This window comes from Diprion similis, chromosome 3 (genome assembly GCF_021155765.1).
Source record: "Diprion similis isolate iyDipSimi1 chromosome 3, iyDipSimi1.1, whole genome shotgun sequence".
Classification (NCBI taxonomy): Eukaryota; Metazoa; Arthropoda; class Insecta; order Hymenoptera; family Diprionidae; genus Diprion; species Diprion similis.
In genome coordinates, this window is record NC_060107.1 from 9,163,189 (window position 1) to 9,182,581 (window position 19,393).

The window sequence follows — 19,393 nt, forward strand, 5'->3', positions numbered from 1 at the left end:
TGATAGAATCTCATTGAACCAAATTCTGATATGGAATTTTTTTCTCAAGAAGCAGTTATACAGAGCTACTAACGCAGCGTTCTTAGAGTGATTATCGAAAAACAATGCAGTTTCGACTTCAGCCATCGATGTAATCTGCACAAATTCGAAATCTAAGCACATAACCGAATCGCAGAAAAGCATATCGCCCACAAATGATGAACGCGTATGAGAGGGTTTGGGACAGTGTATTATCGACAGGAATATTACCGCTGTACGTATAGTGACGTACTCGTGTAAGGCGGTGGGTAATCGGGTTCCTGTGAACACGTGTCGCCTTTCCTCAACGCCACGCAGCATCAGGCCCCCATCCTCTTCGCAGTCCTCGCACCTCTTCTATAGTCGACACGAAACGCGCATTAGGCGGCTGCATCCTTACACCCCCGAGCCCTCGACGTCATCCCCTCGGCACCACGGGAGTCGCTGTACCACCCCACCCCATCCTCGGGGGGAAAAGCAAAATATTCGTTATGACCTGACGTTTTTTCTTCCAAACTCACGACGGAACTGATCAGCGATGCAGACAAGACAGTTTTGTTTTTATTGTGTTCGTTTCTTGTCTATATGTATATAGTCCGTCAAAAAACGTAAATAGTTAAACAAAAGAAGCTCCGTTTTATTTTTCGGGTCAGAGTTCATTACGCAAAGTAGAAAAACAGGTAAGGATGAAGTTAGTAATGTTGCTGTAAGGGATGGATTGTTTGGGAAAAATCGTTATCTCGCATTACTAGATTAAGTGTCTGAAATTTCGTAAACTATAACAAATAAAATATACTTATATTGTGCATAGCCAACTCCTCAAAAGTTGTTATAAAATAATATGCAATAAATCGTTCTGTTAACGTGACTAACTTCATCTTCATAAAAACAGCCACTTTTTTGTCTTTTAAAGTTGTCTTTTGTCGTTTAAAGTATTTTATAATAATCTTCGAAAATTTTTAATTTCATTCTATTCAAGTTTTGCTGCTTTTCCCAGATCTGAAAACCCCATATACATTGTCAGCATACATCAAGTATGGATCTCGTTCTATACTGACCATCCCAAAGTCACCGGCGGTGTGTAATTGAGATGCGAGGGCGTCGAAACGTCCCAATAATAATCAATTGGCTCGAAAGCCGAGCAACCTAGGATGCGAATCACGTCCGATCACTCGTCACGCTCCTGCGCTCCTTCCATCCGAGATCCTTGATTAGGAACCGAGCGAACCTTCGGCTTCGAACGACGACGCGAAGTTACAATCCGGGTTCGAAAAATTTCATTAAACGTACCAAAACCGGATTCATACTCGAGCCTTTCGGGGCTGAAGCTTAAATCCTCAGGAGCAACGCCGCGATCCGGTCATGCAGGGGCTTTTAAGCCACGTGACCAAATCCGCCCCGCGATTTAAGGGCCATCAAAAATGCGGCGTGCCCACGGTGTTATTCATCCGTCCATTATATTATTTTGCCCATTCGTTATAGGGCCCCGGAGGCACGCGGGCGATTCCATCAGTCACGGGGATCGGTCAAGTCCCCCTGCATTTGCAGTCCCAGGAAAGCTCTCGACGCGCGTCGCTGAAAGTCGTTGTAACGACTAATTATAACGAAAGCCTCTGACAAACTCGCTGGCTACTTTGTGTAGGATTCGCTGCCTGCGATTCATCGATGATTCGAACTTTGGCATAATGAGTGAAAATTACCGATACGATATTCCACTTAGTTGTGATAATTTGCGGAAGGATTTCACTACCGCAATAATAGTTATTATTATTATTATTATTATTATTATTATTATCATTATCTTCTCCACGATGGAGGAACAAGAGAGAAAAAGAAATCGGGTATTTGCAGAGAGCTTGAAGGCGAGAGATGCTGCGGGGATTTGGACGCAAGTGTGTACTGTATATACGTACATACATCCATACATACATACATATATATGTATATATAAAACACGTACACCTGGGATGGAAAAGCGATAACGGCAAAGGAACGAAGCGCGCGTTGCAGTTAGATTAATATTAGCATCGCCGTGACGGGGATTGCGACGAGTATTTTTTAATTATTATTCACAGACAAATAGAAGGACGGGTTTTCAAGCGTCGGTGCCGAGTCAGCGCCGGGGCGGGGAGGGGAATGAATATGAAAAAGCACTTCATTTTTTAATTGGATATGCGAGCGAGCCCAGCTAGCGAGCGAGCTTTCAACTGAATTTTAATTTTTATTAACTGGTAAATTATCGTGCGGGATTCACGTAGCCGAATGGCAGACGTATTATATGTATATGTGTGTGTGATTTCACGACTTCGGAATTTATACGAACGTTCGGAAGCCGCTGATTGTGAGTGAGGTGACAACGGACAAATCTGCAACGATTTTAAACTGTGAAAATGTCTTCAATTAACATCAAGTGTCGTTTCGGGCCATTTTTTACATCCGCACACTATCTATACAAACGAACTTTTTCACACCGATAAATTTACCCGAATGGTGATATTCCGTTACTCTCATCCACTTGTTTTTCTATCTCGATCGTTTTCAACGAAAATCGCGTCTCGTATACATCTCTAAGAATGCATTTTTTGCTCCAACAAATAGCACGTAGGTTTAATTTAATTGAAAACACGTTTTCACTTGCAGCAATGTTTTCCATAAAACTTCGACTGCGGAATGAGAGAAAATTTTTCTCCTCAACTTTCTTCGCGAAATTCAAAGTTCAAACTCTGAAGTGAAGAAAATTACGTCACGAACTTGTTATTATTTATCAATCATGGACAATTCGTAGCAGTCTTAGAATTCAAAAAAATTTAACTTTAAGGCAGGAAACATATGTCTGTACGAAAAAAATAATTCTCGCTCATTATTAAATCTGATGCATTCCAATCGTGAGAAGAAAATCTTCGTATTTCCTCGATGCGGATGATCGAGAAGTCAGGAACGCAGCTCTTTGATCTGCGTTTTAACAAGACACACAAACCGCCTTCGTAAATACTGTGACCATGTGCAGCAGCGAAGTTAAAACGAGGCACTCGGTGTACGCTGAGCAATTAAGCGCGTCTAACGTTCGATTGGTTTTCTAAGAACGAATAACACGAGCTACCGGCTACAAGGGATATCCGTCAACCTTAGACTTGTCCATCTTGAGCAAATACTCTCGGTCGGTCCACAAGTTCTCCGTTCTTTATCTAATTTCGAAACCGGTCGGTGAATAGAAAATATAACTAACAATAAAAAAAAAGGGAGTAGAAATCTGTCTGATAATTGAGGAAGCCAATTCATTTGCTGCCCTTGATGACTCGGGAGTAAAATCAGCCGAATATATTCCGGCACAGGGTGAGGGTGGGGGTGGGGGTGAAGGTGGGGGTTCCTAAAGGTAAGAGGCAAATTAATTAGCCTTGGTAATGGGATCGGTTTGTCCCGCAGGAGCAGGAATTAGACGGGCAATAAAGAGCAAATGCGTGTGGTCCTGGTGGCTTAGAGTCAGATCTCCCAATTAAGACCTACGCTGGCAGAGGAGCTCGCGCGAGGAGCAGAAGGCCTACGCCGCGATCTCCGGCAAGAATTACCCACAAGCCACCGCAGGGTCCCTCGGCTCTCTTTCTGCCTCGCAGAGTCGAACAAATTACACCCGAGATTGAACTTATGCAGGAGTATTCATAGTCGCAAAAACGGTCTCTTCTTTCCCACTTTGATTATTATACATGTATATACTATACCCATCGGGGTTCACGGACCAAAGGCCTTGGGTAACGCCACGCCGTGTGAGTTCTGGGTATAATAGTTGCGTAGAGCGGCGTCCATGCAGCGAGCAAAAGGTAGGTACACGCCCACGTAATTACCACTGATGGTTCATTAACGCACCTGTCTGTACTCGCCCGTTTATTAAATCACGCCTGAGGCGAGGGGAGGGGAGGGGAGGGTTCGTTTGGGTAAACTGCAGCCGATGTGTTACCCGTGTTCCGTATCGTAGTTCAGGCTTACAGGAAGAAAAACATGGCCGCCGGGTTAAAGTACACGAAGGAGCCAAAGGACCCGCCCTCCGGAAGTCGATTCGTGTCGCGTCCGGCGCCTCCTTTCCCCCCGATATACCTACGTTGGACGTATAGTGCGTAGTTACGTTTTACCTACGTGCCCTACCAACCCTAAATCTTATATACCTACTCGGTGATAATCCGTCGCGTCGCGTGCTAATCCTTCTCGAAGTAAATGTCGGCCAGTTTATGCTTCTCAAGAACTCCGTGGTCTGACTGTGGTGTCAGAATTTTTATTCTTCATCCTTTCGATGCACAGTGTGACGTAGTTAAAAGGTATATGTATAGCGATAATGCCACAAATTTTCGGAACTGGTATGGCTGAAGTTAATTAACCAATTAAGCCAATTCTTTTTCTAACGAGAACAATCTGAGGCAATATTTGAACGACCATAGTAAAACAGTTTCACATTTTTCTGACGAAAGGATTTGCTTTGTAATATTTTAACAATTGATTATATTTTTCGTCCGCTTTACTTAGGGGTCATTGAACTAAAAAAGATGGCATCTCGAAGATCTTGCCTTTCGCGTGATTGGCACTTCAAATGACGATAATTGTTGTAGTAAAACTCTCGCAGCACTCACTGCAACACCGATTTGATTACTTTTATACGCAACAGAGTATATATATAATATAGCTAAGAGCAACCGCAATATGCTCCGCAGTGTGAAACAAGCTATTTATAGGTGTCTATAAAAGTAGCAGCACCTACACGTGATTCTACCTTCAATGCATCGAAGCAAGTTCTTCTTAGTATTATTCCTCTTCTTTATTATACCGAATCATGATCACGATTGTATCGATTGAGATCCCAAGGAGCACAATCGACGCAATCACCTTACAACCAGTCACCGTTTTCAAAGCTCCACTTGTAAGAGTAAATAGCGCGAAGTATGCTAGCTATCAAAACATATCGTCCCGGGCATCCACGGGTGCAGTGAACAGTTACACAATGTGTATCGTCTAGTCATACAGACATCCATAACGGTGATTCAATGAAGGAATGTATGACGACACGAGAATGAAGAAGGTAGCTTCTCTCCTCGCGCCAAGTCCTCGAGTGTTACTATCAGAATTCTTCCCACCACCATTTAATGGTAGGTACATACCACCTGATGGCTGAAACGAAAGTGTATGCATGGGTTGCACAATGCACGTCATGCGGGAGCACGATAATCCGAAGACTACGAGACAGTGAGAGCATCCATTACACAAAAGATACACACATCTACAACGAAGAAGTGGAAGAATGTTGGACGAGCATTCGAATCAAGGTTCGCATTCCATAATTGTTTCAGTTGCTTGGAATATATATATATATATTTTTTTCATTCCCGTCATCTCCGCATTCCCTGAGTAGTTCGAATCAGCTTAGCGTCTCCTAGAAAGAACGGATTCCGGTCTGCGATCACGTACGGACGTTGAGACGAAAGAAGTCTCAGGGGACACGCGACCGCCCGGGTGGTCAGACTCGTCTCTGGGGATAAGGGACGCGAGGTCCATGCTACACACCTTGGCATCGGTTATTTTAATCCACCGATTAAAAATGTCGGACATGTGTTTGCCGCAGCGAGATCTCGCCAAGGGATCGGTTCGTGGATTATTTCCAAGTCGCGGAGCGCTTCAACAGCATACCGTTGTCAACATAAGAGGATCTCGAAGAGGACTCGACATGCTCGACCAACACTACCGCACGCTTCCGACATGGCCGCGAACGCTTTTTGCACAAGTCAAAGTGTGTATGTGTGTAGTTACCCCGAGTGCACGCGGTTGAAGGGGACATTTGTAATTTTCATACACAAGTCAAGCGGAGAGACGCCGTCCGCGGCGATGCAATCACGCTCGTTAATGCATCGTTCCCTTGGTGCGTATTTCAGCAACGACAAACCTCGCGCATATCCTGCACCTCGAGAGCGCAGGTAGTCTGATAGATTGGGCCCGTGTACGACATACCTGCCTGCCCACATTACACTTACATACATTATAGCCATAAACCGGTGCAAGTTCACCGCTTTAGCGCATATGAGTGCCGAGTGCGTATGTGTAACGCGGATATCGTGCAGGCAGGCAGGCGGGCAGACTGCGCTTGGTGGGCGGGAAGGAAAGCAGTCGGCGGGTAGGTACGCGGGGTGGAGGGTGCCGAGTAACTGACACCACGATGAGGGTGATACAAGCCGCCATTAGCTGTGCCAAGTGGCGGCAAGTGGCAGCAAGTGGCGCCGTATTTCAGTCGTATTTCACTGTAGCTCGTCGACCGCTCGCGCGCCAACTCGGCATATAAGAATTATGGCATATATTTATACCCGCACAAATTCACCTGGTCACGTCTCTTCCTCCAGCAACCAGCTACCAGCATCGAGAAACGAAAAAAGATCTCAGTTCACAGAACTGTCAGACGTTGCGTTGAACGAGGTTGTGCACGCGAAGTAAGGAATCGGCAGCTGAGTGACGATGCGACTAATTAAAGATTTTTGCTAAGAAAAATTATCCGAAAATTTTAGACAAAAAGTCGCAGCAGCAGCAAAGGTGTATTACCTATATACTCGACGTAAAATATGTTCACGGCGATGCTGAACTGGCACGAGAGCGAAAAGTTACAACCGACACACGGGTCTGCGGTTGTCAAAAGTGATGGCGTCGAGGCTTGTGAAATATATAAGATTAAAGCCAGCGTGACGGGTTGCAGACACTGTCGTATTTCCCAAGAGCCACCGTCATGGTGAGGCGGAACGCGCCGAGACTCCCCGGGGCTACGAAGGTGAGGACAACTTAGTTAGCACCGACCGGATCGCGTCCTCGCACCGTGAGTATCACCTATAAGGTCGACAGACGCGTCTCTCCGAAGTCAGCCACAGATCACTCTCCTCTTTTTATCCGCCTCTCTATATAAATCGGCTCACACGCTGCACGACGACATCCTCAAGGGTGTCCAACGCCCGATAAACCTCGTCCTGATGAAGCGACTCTTCTTTTTGCAACGTTAAATTGGCCGCAAAGTGGTCTTCAGCAGGATCGTCATAGTCCAGACCAAGACTTTTTGCAGCAATGCAGATCCTCGCGCTAGGTTACAGCTATCCTGTATGCAAATCTGCTCTGAACCAGCCAAGCTCATGGCGTCTCTGTTCCTCGTTTCACCTACCCTGTAATTCCTGCTCTCCTCAATCTGTCCCTGTCGAGAATAACGCAACGGTTAAGGTAGCAAAACCGAATCAGAGGTCGTTTCTCTCCGCTGCGCTGAGAGTTTTATTTTTCGCGAGACGAGTATCAGCGCAGCAGTAGCAGAGCAGAGCATCAGCCGCCTCCCGGGTTACTAATTAACGTACCTGGACTATAAATTTGAAATTGATCGTGGCTTTTTTGCCGCAAGTGATTTGGAGGCTGTCAGTGACGGGTGGACGGATCAGATCGAGCGCTACATAATGCATCGTCGCACGTTAACCTGCACCATCGCCAGACTCTGGACTGACACGAGGTCGATGGGACGCGGGGTGCCGGGAGCCGATCGATCCAACTAATTAGACTACCGGTCACTTATATTCACATCGAAACAGGTAAATGCGGGATGAGGTATCCATCTCTCTTCTTCACTTTCGGAGTGCCAAGCATCAGCAACCGTCGTGAATCGGTATACCAACCCAAACCTACTCGTAGGTATCTACGTGTGTTGCGGCAGGTGCCATCGCGTTCTCCTCGGTGTCACCTTGCTCAAGAATTTAATTAAAGTACCGCTGAGAAACATACGAGGACAACTCAACGGTCGTTAAATGTACATTGAATTGCTACTACTTGAAAAAAATGATGAAGGAAAAAAAGAACAGATGTGGTCTCGTGTGTGACTTCCAAGGTCACCGATCGTCCAAAGTTGTGCCACGCTCTACAACCACTAAAATCTACTCTCCAGAGCCACAGAGTACATTCTTCCACAAGTTGGACAACCCTGTGTTGAATTTGAACAGACTCTGTTCCGCGTTCCGCGATGGGCTTCTTGGAAGGTGGAGACGGTGGTCAATTTACGTTTGACGAGTGTGGCTATATCGCGTTTAATGCGAACCGTGGCTCGAGTCACGATACCTTGGCGCTCCACCCTGTATACGGCGCACGTTCCGGCACGTCCGCGATGGGAATGGTGGTGTATCGGTACCGGTCCGTAGGCATCCGTTGGCATCTGTAGACAAGGAGCATAACTCACGAGCCGCGAATTATGGACCGGTTGCCGGAGTGCACCTGGACCTCTTCCCCGTCGAGTTATTCCTTTTTCGGTTTCATTGGGGTTTCGTACTCGAAGTTGGCCAGGGAAAGGAACCTACCCTACATACGAGATAAGCACTTCTCTGTTTACTTCATGCTCCAGGCTAATTGACATCGTGACCTTGACACGAAGAAGAGTATCTTACGTATAGTAACGTTTCCAGAACATCAATTAAGCGATTTTTCGGCGCAGTATATTGACTTCCGTTGATTCTTCGCCAAGTTTTATACACCTATAATGAAATTCGACTCGGAGGTTGAGGAGCTGAATCCTGGTGAATAAATTCATGTCGCGAAGGAGTGAAACAACTGCGTCCACTACGGTCTCGTGTACCAAGGTGTGAGAAAAGAGTAAGTAGGTAGGTATAGTCGCTGAGTAGTGCAAAGGAGTCAAACTACCGTGCGCGGCCATCGGGCCACTGGAGAACCGAAGGAACGAACGAGCGTAAGGTACGTGGTTCGAATTGAAAATAAAGAAAGCAAAGGCGATCGATTATTTCTCGGTGAACAAGATCGGTGAAGCCGAGTGTCGATGGTCTCTTGTACTTATACCTGTACCTTTTTCACTTCCTATTCCAAACTCCATTCAGCTCGTACCAACTTCTGACTTCCCTCCTCTCCATGCACGATGTAGGAACCAATACGTTAGCTGTCGAGTTACGACTGGTGAACACGGACATACCTACGTAGCCACGATGCAATGGTGAAACGGGATCGCGGGAAAGCTTGAGAAGTGTACGATATTAGATTTTTTCATAAACACATCCGTATGAGAATACGCAGCGAGTCTACAACAGGATTTAATAAAGCGAGCTCGGAGACGGTGGGACTCCAGCTGAGGCATGAAACGGTATACCGAAGGTGAAACACAGCTCGAGGTAGGTACCTGAGAGCATGGAACGAACATCGAGAGGAGAAAAGCCGCGATGGTGGCTGTGCGGCGGGGCCAAACTGCATGTATATGGACCCTGGATCGAGCAGAGCTGGCACGGTTATAAATATCTTGAACCCCGCGCGCAGGGGCACAATGCTATCTGTTTCTGGAATCAAATTGTTGAAGGAATGAACATATTTTGCGTGACCTCGCGGTAACGCGCGCGCGCGCTCAATTCCGAAGCTGCAGCAAATACCACGATATATTTGTTACCCGGTTGCCCCGAAGCCCTGGGTACCGCGCCGATACCATGGAAAAGAGAAGAGGAGAGGAGAGGAGAGACCTGCCTTTGTACGTACTCCATACCCTGCTCCAGCACTCCGCCAGGTCGAGACATAAATCCAAACTGGAATGTAGCGTTGACCGCGGACCTGGTCCTTCCTTCCCCTTCGCGTCACGCTCCCCCGTTGACCATCGCGTTCGCCATCCACGACTAGCGGACCCAAGGATTTATCCGCGTTTAACCCTTTCGACTTGCCCGCTTTCGTTGCTTAGGCTCCGTGCGCGTTGTACGAATGAATGTACACCCACACAGCACGAAACTCGAAAGTCGTCAAAAAGATGTCTTAGGCGCCATTTTTCTAACGCCTAAATGATATATTCACGTCCAAAAGTTATCTTCATGCCTAAGACATGTCCTTGTCTGAGTACGTGTTTATACTTTGATCGATTTATATCCCTGGATATAAGTTATTCGACATTTTGCGAAAACATTCTAACAAGTGTAAAAAAGGGGTAAAATACAATTGTTTAATTGGTAAGAAATCAAAAGAAACATTCATCGCTAAGCCCTGTTTCAAAATAAAAAAATTCACTCACATGGATACTTTTGTCAAAATTCCTGCCACTTTTTACCTACCACTGATCTGCTTGCCCTGTAAGATCAGACATAATTTTCAACACCCCTAAAGCTGATCAGTTTCGTGTGACCAAAAGATCGTCCGCTTTAATAGTTTTAGTTTATTTTTTCTGGTCCCTGTATACATAGCGTGCTGAAAGCGTTGAAGAAGTTCAAAAGGCCATCAGGTAATTTGAGACAAGAGTTCCGGAAATTTATTACTACAATTCATTTTACAACCTTTTTATATCAAGCATCAGAATTTCAAGCAGGAGAAGAAAAAAGAAAGCAGCGTTTCTTATACCGCAGCGAATAATTCACGGAGTGAATTTTCTCACGTGTTTTGGGTGCAGGATACGTATACTTCATATATGTGTACTCGCATATGCATATGCGTATACGTACGTGCGTATGCGTATATACCTACGTACCTACGTATCTTACGTCTTCGTAAAATGTGAATCCCTAAAAACGGATGTAAACGAAGTAGGTATAATAAAAGAAAGGAAGAGGGGAACAAAATATAATAAATTTACACCTTTACAGTTATTCCGTTATACGATCGCGTAAATAATGTACACGTACATTCTCGTTGAAATATCAGATACTTCTGTATTATAACTTTGTGTTTTTTTCTTTCTTCTACCCGATGTAAAATCCTATGATAAAAATAATAGTCCGTGAAGTATGAAGAATTATAACACAACACAGTAACGCGTTGCGCGTTTGAATATTCTTCTAACTGCGAGGGGGAATGAAGAATGAGCAAGCAAGACGGAGAAAGTGAGTTAGTTATACCTGCCTGCCAGTTATAACAACCTACATAATAATAGTTTCCTGTATACTACTATTCACGATAACAATGTGCGCTATTTTAACAAGTTGTTCGGTAAATGATATGTTAATATCTATCCGCCTATCTCCGCACGAATCTTGGCCTCTTTACCCGTGGGTAATACGTTAAGAATACATTAATTCCCATGCAGCAGAACCGAGTCGAGCCAAGCACCTCGTGTGCTTCTTCCTCGCGTCAACAGCCACACCACCTACACAATTTTTTTTCCTTCTTTCCGTCTTTCCTCCTTTTCTATCGTGTGTCTCAATTCTTGTCTTCTCTTTTCTTCTCTTCTTCCTTCCACCTTTACCTGTTACTTTTAAATTCTATCCGTGAAAAGAAACACGGGACGAGAGACAGAGAGGAAGAGAATGAGGGGGGATCGTTATCGAGACGATCGGGAATCGGGAATGAGAGAAGCACCTTCCATTAGCTCGTTATCGAAGTCAGCTGGTCGAGTCTATGAACGTGTCTGAATGAGTGTTGCACGCTTCATCGGTATTCTACACACACACGCGCACACATACTTGAGTAAAGACACTTATACGACGAAGAAACACGCGCTTTTTGGGTAAAAATCAACCCGCCCGTGCAGTATTACGGGAACGGAAACCGACGCGACGCTGGGCACATGCCGTCGACTGATAAGGAGAGCCTTGCGGAGGCACCTGCAGAGGGACCATATACCTCTTGCCTATCGTGCGTTTGAGTCGTTTGCACGCAAGACGGTGAGACGCAGCCTGAGAGAATTCGTTGCCGATCATTTTGCATTATAGATATATATGGGGCATTCCACGACAAAACAATCTACGACGACCCTCATCATCGGCGATTTTTTAATTATTATTTTAGTTTTTTTTTTTTTTTTTTTTTGATTTTTAAGTATGGTACAAAGAAAACATCCTTCACAGGGCCTTAGATTTTTAGAACTACCGATTTCATTTTTAATGTTCTCAAAAACGCGAAGATTCAATTTTTTAATGAATAGACCAAATCGATTGGCTTTGAATTTCTTTCATGAATTTTTTGCTACAAAACGAAAATTTTCATCTTGGACTCAAGATTTTTGTTTTTTAACAAAAACATGACAAAAAAATTTGATGACAATCGATTAGGGCTATTCATTGGAAAATTGTTTTTCTGTGTTTTTGGGAGAAGTAAAAATGAAACCTGTAGCCCAAAAAATCTAAAACACAGTAAAATGTGATTATTTTGTACACTCTGTACCACACATAAACGTCAAACGTGAATCACTTTGAGGTGGAATGCCTCATAGACATATACGTCGGTATAATTGAAAAATAATAGGATTCCGCCATCCGCGATAATCGTGCTTTTTCGCGAAACGTTAATAATTTTTCGAAACGATGAAAAATACTTATCGATATTTAAGGTCACGTCGAAGCGCAGGACGACGGTTGAATCGCTATTCGGATAACCTGCACCTGCTCATATCCTTACACCGCAGTTTTGCACTTATTAGCGATCTCACCGGTCAAGTTATGCGGTTCGCTTTACCGAAGTAGGATCAATTTTCTCAATAGTCTGCCACAACGCCGGGTGGACTGTAAATTGGCAATAATTAATTGCCAGATAATTGCAAGAATTATATAGTATTTCATGATACACATAATATGAGCTACCTACCCAGTGCGCACGGCACTAATTGACCGCCAATTAACCAGACGAGAAACCGAGTAAAGCTGCAGCTCATATAAGCAAGCTGATATATATATATATAAGAATCGTCTCTACACCGAGAACTGTGGGAAAAAAGATGGGGATAATTTGTTCAATTCATTCAGTAAAATATATATATTTTCAACGGCGAGCTACGCGCATTTACCGTTGAAAGCATTGAATCCGTCTGACGCACGGTCTGAATTGGCTTCGTCTGGTTGGTTATATACGCGAGCCCGTGAAAAGCCGACTGACACTGTGGCATCCCCTTTTGATAACGGATTCTCAGGCAATTTTCCTGGAACTGCGACAGTCGCGGATAAACTGCCAAGTTGGCTAAGCAATTTTCTTATCAGCGCGTCATTTCCGGTCGTTTATCTCATGGGTTGTAGTTAGGAGGGAGGGACATTGATTAAAAGCCCATTTTAACTCCGGGAATGCCGGTACAGAGCCTGCTCCTCCCTCCTCCACCCCCCTTGCTCTCTCACTCTCTCTCTCTCTCTCTCTCTCTCTCTCTCATACTCATTTCGTTTCTTTGATTCAATTTACGCGGAAGATAGCGTCAATAAACGCTTGTTCACTCGTGCCCAGCAGTGCAGGCGTCTGCTTCTCGCAGGTCAGACTCGCCGTCTGCCTCTCCTTCTCCTTTTACTCTTATCCTTCTCGCCTTCGTCCTGCCTTCTCTCACTCACCCCCCCGTCTTATCGCAGGATCAAATAATTCCGGACGCTAACTCTCCGACGCCTTCTTCGAGCCGAATGGTCGCAATCACTTCGCTTTTGTTGCTTTCGTTTCTTTTTTTTTTTTCACTTTCAGTGCGACGACTCGACAACAACAGCTATGGCATCGTAATACCTACAACCTCATCAGCATTGATCGCCTCGCAACAATCACTCCGCGACACGTCCTTTTTCGCATGAAATATAATCATCCCAGCCAGTATGGTTAACTACTATAATAATCATGTCAATCGTGAAAAGGAACAATGTCGACGAATAAATGTATCCGCATAAATGAAATTAGTTAGTATAAATCAAACGAACGTCAAGCTAAACATTTATACAAACATTATGTAGCCCGAAAATTTTCGGCGCAGAAAATAAATACATTTTGATCAACATCGACGAAACTTGTCTCAATAATACTTCCTGGTTACAAATTTAATCTCTATAAAATCCCTCGTAGTATTCTAAAAAATCGGCTTCGGAAGAAGCGAAAGAGAAAGAGAGAGAGAGAGAGAAATATATCTGACGTGAAAAAAAAAAAAATATATGTACAAGTATAAATGCATGAAATTCGGAAAATACTTTGTCAACAAATTTCCATTTTAATAATCTGCAACACGGGGTAAGACTGCGTCTCCGCAGAGGAAAACGCCGCCGCGACAGTTGACAAGAGTTTCATATCTCTCGCTCAAAAGTCTCTCCCGCGCATTGTCTAAAAGTTGACGACGCCGCGGCGCACCCCCGAAGACGGAAGATAACATCTGGTGCTGCCTCCATCAACAACCTCCGCGTCTTCGTACCGAAGGAAACTCGTCTTCAATTATTCTTGTACTCCTTCGCCCCGCGCCTCTCGCCTCTTGCCGCCCTTCAAGCCGGCAATTCCCACCCCCACCAACCCCCGGCGACACCCGCCCGTTTTGCTCGGAACTCGTTGGCGCACCACCCGGCACCGCGTCTGCACCACCACCCGCCTGTCACGCACTTCTGACGAACACAGAATTTATGGAATTACAAAAGCGACGGAATTAATTTGCATACATAAAAAATATACATCAAACTTTCCAGCAAACCGGATCCCTTTCGTCGCTCGAATATTAACCGTTTTTGAATACGCCGCCGCGGCGCCGTGCGCCGTGCGCCCGAGGCTCAAACTCAACCGCAGAAAAAATAATGGAATACCGCCACACGTGTGATACCTACTCGAGAAAGTTTTTTCCTTATCTCTCAGCTCATATCTGTATTCAGAACGAAAACAAAGAGGATGAAAAAATTCCTAATGGAGTAACGAAAACTCGATCAATAGCACAGCGATCTTACCTCTCGGCACGTGAAACACGTGATTTATGAGATTTCAATTTGGAAACTGGGCGTTAAAGATCCAAAAAATGTTCCCAACGAGTCGATCTACGTTAATCAGAAATTATTAACAAACTTTGGTAATTATTCGATTCTCCGAAGAGAGAAAAACTATAAGCAAAACAATAATAATTATCCGACAATTTTCTCTTCTTTTTTTTTTTCTTTTCGTTGTTCTATACCAAGAACGTCATCGTCGGGATTTTCGCAACATTATTTCGAGTAAAATGGATTTTATTTTAAAAACTTGCACGGACTTTCGACGACGCAGCGGTTCGTCGTATAATATTAACACACACACACAAACAGATTCTATCTCGCTCTTTTTCGCAAATTATTATAAGCTAGCTGGGTGAAAAAGACATTTCTAAGCAAACTTACCGTCGTGTATATAATAATACTCGTATACAGTTCTAAGATTTAGGTATACGTATACCCAGTTGAGTTAAATTCGTTGCGGGGAGGTATAAGAGTATAAGGGTTGAAATTTTCATCGAGATAATCGTTACTTCAGCAAGTCGCCTAATAAAGGCGAAGTGGTATTAAATTCGAAAGTTCTAATCCTATTAATCAAAATATATTAAAACCGCCCCCGGACTTGTTCACCCTTTTAATAATCTCAGAGCTGAGGCAAGAACCACCGCGGTTCAAAGAGTTCTTCGAGAATAAAGAAGCCTTCACTGAGCTCAGCTCAGGCCGAGGCCTGAGGAGCCCGGAGACGAAACGAGAGAAGAGAAAGACAGAAAGGGATACAGAGAGAGAGAGTGAGAGAGAGAAAGAGAGAGAGGGAGGGAGGATCGGCGCGAGGGCTTAGCGAGCTACCCTCCTTTGAAAGCGTCGTATAACTACTTAATTCTCAAAGACACCACCTAGCGGACACCACCTCGCCATTTTGCATGACAAAAGAACCGCAGGAAATTCCAATTCCCGGGTACAATATTCGCGGAAGGTTGTCTTTGCAAAAATCTCGCTACAGCAGCTTTCCTCAGTTCCCGTACCGACACTCGAGATATCGTAGCTCGTTATCTTATTACGTTAGTTCAAACTACCACGGTACAAACTTTGTTGATCAAGCTCGTAAGATTTTTCAGCCTTTAGACTTTGCAAAATGTTAAATACCAACGATATTTGAAAAATCTAGACCCTAAAATTTCGTAAAAGCCCTATTTTGACATTGTTTTGATGAATTGTATAACTGTTTGAAAAAAAATTTGAAAGAAGAATATCAATGCTGAGAATTTAATTTCTAAAAAATTGTTCTAATTCCAATGAAAAAGTAACGAAGGCTCAAAGTTTGTCAGAAACTGGAATTGTTTCAAATTAAAACTGTTGATACATTGCAAATTCCGGTTGAATCTAGTCTTCTCACTGCTAAAACTGTCACGATTTTATATCAAAAGTCTTCACCAAATGTAAAATAATGTTCCTCAACTTACTTATCCGGTGAGCACGAATTCGGTAATTTTTTAGTGTTAACTGGTCGGTGAACCGTTTGCTTAGACTCAACGATTGGATAAATTTCGATTTTTTATCACGCTTAAAGAGAGCCAGCGCATTTTTGGGAGTTAGAAAGAAGTGAGCATATACCTAATTTGCAGAAATAACTAGGTGCGAAACGTAACTCCGTGACTAATAAAAACTGAGTGAAACCAGGGATAAAAATAAAAACGGGGTCCCAGTACCGAGTTGGGGGTTATACACACACGCCCGCTAGCATATAGAATTAAAATGACACTCTCACGAGTGTGTTGAATGTGCGAGCATGGCAATAAACAAAATACAAATTATTATACGCGACAAGGGAACTGAGCGCAGTAGAGAGAACGAGCTTATCTGCAGCCTTAGGTATACCTAAACCACCCACCGTAAAATAAACAACATTTTCATAATTACATTGAACAAATTCTGGCGAGTGGTCGGCCGCTGAGAGAAGAGAGAGGGAGAGAGAGAGAGAGAGAGAGAGAGATAAAGAACGAAGAAAGAAGAGGAAGAGGAAGCCGACGACGAGGAGTACCTCCTGCTACCGCTGCTACTTCTGGAAGCCGCGCCGCCGTCGTCGGTACACGCAAAGCTGGTCGAGTATTACAAGTTCAAATATAATTTACTAATTACTTTGGGTGCTCAACATCGATGAAAACGTTCGTGGAGCCGCAAAGAGACGGTGCCGCCGTGTTGGGTTAGGCAGGACATGTCCGCGGTTATCGGTCGGCAATCGACTCGTCGACGGATGAGTTGGAATTAATTTTCATAAATTTCTTCACCCTCGTCTCAACCGCAAACAAAGCTTTGGCCGGTATTTCAATCCGAAACTTTATATGTATGTATATATATATACATACTCCACTAGTGTTAAAATCATCACAGATGCTTAGAGAAAAATCCCGTTTAATTAATTATTGCCATAACGTATATAATTACGGCGTCGTTATTGTATATTCGTACGATAATGCACTCGGCCGATAAAGCAGAGCTCTGCAACGAACAGTAGTAACGTCAGTCTATAGTCGGACAGCGGTGGCATGCCTTGTCTGATAAAATCATACTATTCTCTCTATACCCCGTCGTATATTTTATCCCGGAGGTATCATTGTTGTATACGTGAGAATAGGTCGTTTATGATTGTTACTTTAATGAAATAGTGAGCTGCTCTCAATAATCCAGTGCAAAAAATTACTCAGATAACACGATAATATCATTATTTAACGACAAACGTTCGCATGGAATGAAATCTCGTAGAAATTTATGCAGAGAAATATTCTTATCTATAAACTATTCAAGATACAATAAAACGAATGAGAAGAATACCGGCGTTACTTTTTAATAAAATCTCTATACAGCAATTAGTTTAAAAAGTAAAACTTGATTGAAGATTCTTTGGTAAAAAATACTCGTGCTGGTACAATAGTCACCATTTTTGTTTCCCGTTAATATACGTCAGTGAAAACAGACTTTCAACCTTAAATTGATGAAAAATGGTACCAAAAAGGAAAGGAAAAATTTCGCTGCAATCACAAATGCAATAAAATCTGCACCTTTAGTCTAATTTTGAGACCGATCGACGGGATATCAAAGAAGCACGTGAAAGAGGTTCAAAGACGACGCTACCACCCCTGCAAAGGGGTGAGGAGGAGTAAGAGGAGGAGGAGGAGGAGGAGGGAATTGGTGAGATGCGAGGCGGTGGCACGCGGCGTGTCCGACGCTCCTCCGGGGAGCGATCAATGAGGACACCACGTCGTAGGTTGCGGGGGATGTGGGGGTGAGGGGTGGAGGGTGAGGAGGCCGCGTCACGTGACCCCACCCGCGGGGAGTTCGCGCAATGCATCACCAACCAGACTCCCCGTCAGCCCCCGCGACGCCCCCGTGACACCGCCATTGCCTCGCGTCCCTCTACTTTCTCCCCCAAATCCTCCACCCTCCACCCTCCACCCTCCATCCTCCCTGTAACACCGCGCTCGCGATCCTCGCGGCTTGCTAAGCGGAATTGTTGTCGAGCTACACAGCGGCAGCGATACCGGCTGAAGGACACACTCCGTTTCGGAATTCAAATACGTCGTGTCCTGAGCTCGACTCGGTCCAATGCGAAGACTGCAGTCATGCCTTAATTCGATAGAATTTCACAAATAAAATTTCTCAAACCAAGAAACAAGACTTGAAGAGATTTATCATCATACATGGACACATTGTACATGGGGAAGGAAGTTATGTAGCGGACTGTAAGAAAAAGACTTCTATGGGCTACGGTCTGATATTCATGTTGTACTACATATATCGTCTGATGTTGAATTTTCTTATGGACTACAACGATTGTTACATATCACATAGTGATCCAAACTGGACTTAATTTCAATCGACTTAATACCACCATGCAGAAGATTACGTTTACCAATGTTTCATGCCCATTCCCATACAACCCCGCATTAAAATCAACGCTCACGTGGCAGCGGGGGTGTTGAATCGGTGACTACCATAAAAATGCGGACACAGTGTGTAAGCGTGAGGAAGAGATATATGTTGGAAGGTATTATAACACGTTGAGAGCCGTCCGTTTGCATATTAAAAAGGTTTAAAACTCGGGACCCCGAAAGTGTGTAGTACTTAATATTCTTTCGCAGTCCGCGTTGTTTGGTACTGATTTGTACTCACCCTTACACTCGCCTTCGTCGGTCAGATTGAGGTGAATGATTTTTCATCCAGCATCCCTTCAATTCTTGGCGTCTTGAAATAGTCATGCCTGAAAAAAATAATACCGTAAATTAATTTTCTCAGATATATCTGAACACAAACACGTCACACATAGATCAACGACGGAGTAGTTTATACAACTGGCAACAAAGGTTGAAGTAACGACGACCCCTGTCCGCATATAACGAGCAATAACGAATAACGCCGTTCGTTAAAACCACGGTTTATACGACAATAGGGTGAACCGTTCATCCGAAGACATTTCACTTGCCAAGATAAGGTGGAGGACGATCAATCCGCAGATCGTAAGTGGTGGACATCGCGGACTATATGACCCACGAGAAAACGACGATGTAAACGGGTCTTAACGACGGCATGATCATATAAACCCGAAGTCGTGATCCGTGGAGTCGATGAACGCAACGGCCAGAAGGTGAAGTACATTCAACTCCTTACAATAATCCACCCGACGTATTGTGTACAACGGATAAAAGAATACCGACAGATACTGGGGTGGGATTTATACGCACACCTACGTCCGCTCG

The 19,393-nt window shown here is 44.1% G+C and overlaps 1 protein-coding gene across 2 annotated transcripts in view; it reads left to right on the forward strand.

Annotated features, from left to right (window-relative positions):
- LOC124404409 (N-acetylgalactosamine kinase) overlaps positions 1 to 19,393 on the forward strand; it is a 66,439-nt gene that overhangs the window by 20,930 nt on the left and 26,116 nt on the right. The window contains exon 1 of one of the 2 annotated variants that reach the window (XM_046878510.1): positions 12,832 to 12,843. The exons of the other annotated variant lie outside the window; for it this stretch is intronic. The gene's annotated coding sequence lies outside the window, so the exon portion shown is untranslated. Of the gene's footprint in view, positions 1 to 12,831; positions 12,844 to 19,393 lie in introns of those variants that run through there. 2 annotated transcript variants of the gene reach the window in all.